This window comes from Rutidosis leptorrhynchoides, chromosome 4, assembly GCF_046630445.1.
Source record: "Rutidosis leptorrhynchoides isolate AG116_Rl617_1_P2 chromosome 4, CSIRO_AGI_Rlap_v1, whole genome shotgun sequence".
Classification (NCBI taxonomy): domain Eukaryota; kingdom Viridiplantae; phylum Streptophyta; class Magnoliopsida; order Asterales; family Asteraceae; genus Rutidosis; species Rutidosis leptorrhynchoides.
Window position 1 is genome coordinate 631,115,747 of NC_092336.1, and position 773 is coordinate 631,116,519.

Consider the following 773-nt stretch of genomic DNA (forward strand, 5'->3'; position numbering starts at 1 on the left):
TTTTGCGGAAACGGAATCAAAGTCATGGCTAGAATCGGCTCTAGCCACTTTAGATGATCGAAAGATATCTTTTTCTTGATGCCACTCATGTGAGTAGGAGGCTGTGCTATCAATGATCTTGTAAGCTTCAGTTGCGGTTTTCTTCATAATGGAACCACCAGCTGTTATGTCGATGTCTTTTCGTGTAGCAACGTTGACACCTTGATGGAATATTTGTACTATATGATAAGTGTCTAAACCGTGTTGAGGACATCCTCTCAACATCCTTCCGAATCTTGTCCACGCCTCATATAATGTTTCATTTGGCTTTTGTGTGAACGTAACAATTTCTCCTTGAAGTCTCACGGCTTTAGATGCCGGAAAGAATTGTTTAAGAAATTTTTCAACTAAAACATCCCATGTATCAATCGCCCCTTCAGGTAACGATTCTAACCAATCTTTGGCTTCTCCCTTTAAAGTCCAGCGAAACAACATGAGATATATCTGTTCATCCTCCACTTCTCGGATTTTGAATAGTGTACAGATCCTATTAAAGGTACGAAGATGTTCGTTGGGATCTTCTTTTGGCGTACCACTATATTGGCACTGATTAGTTACCATGTGTAGGATTTGTCCTTTGATTTCATAATCTGGAGCATTAACTTCTGGCTTAATAATGGCGTGACCTTGGCCAGTGCGCTTAGCTCTCATTCGATCTTCCATACTTAGAGGTTCTAGATTTTCCATGATTGGATTTGTTGTATCCGAATCACTAGAGGATTCTGATTTAACGG

General features: G+C 40.1%; 1 non-coding gene across 1 annotated transcript; it reads left to right on the plus strand.

Annotated features, from left to right (window-relative positions):
• The first annotated feature begins 235 nt into the window (after positions 1 to 235).
• LOC139846185 (small nucleolar RNA R71) lies at positions 236 to 342 on the plus strand. The gene has a single exon (XR_011758921.1). It is a non-coding gene; the product is annotated as a small nucleolar RNA R71 (small nucleolar RNA).
• Positions 343 to 773: the final 431 nt, after the last annotated feature.